We start from the raw sequence: 206 nt of genomic DNA on the forward strand, positions 1-206 counted from the left end.
TCTAGTGAAAATTTGGACCATTTTATTTCATGACCTTTTTTTATTTTTAACCTGTACAATACACGATAAATATGATTGTTCTTACCCAAAATTCCTACTGAATTATTACATATATTTTAATAAATAATTCAAAACACTATCCAAATTATAGTCTCAAAACTTTTATTTCTTTTACACGTCCAACGTTTCGGCCAATTCGGCCATCT

Source organism: Halyomorpha halys, unplaced genomic scaffold (genome assembly GCF_000696795.3).
Source record: "Halyomorpha halys isolate HHAL.00 unplaced genomic scaffold, Hhal_1.1 Scaffold426.1, whole genome shotgun sequence".
Classification (NCBI taxonomy): Eukaryota; Metazoa; Arthropoda; class Insecta; order Hemiptera; family Pentatomidae; genus Halyomorpha; species Halyomorpha halys.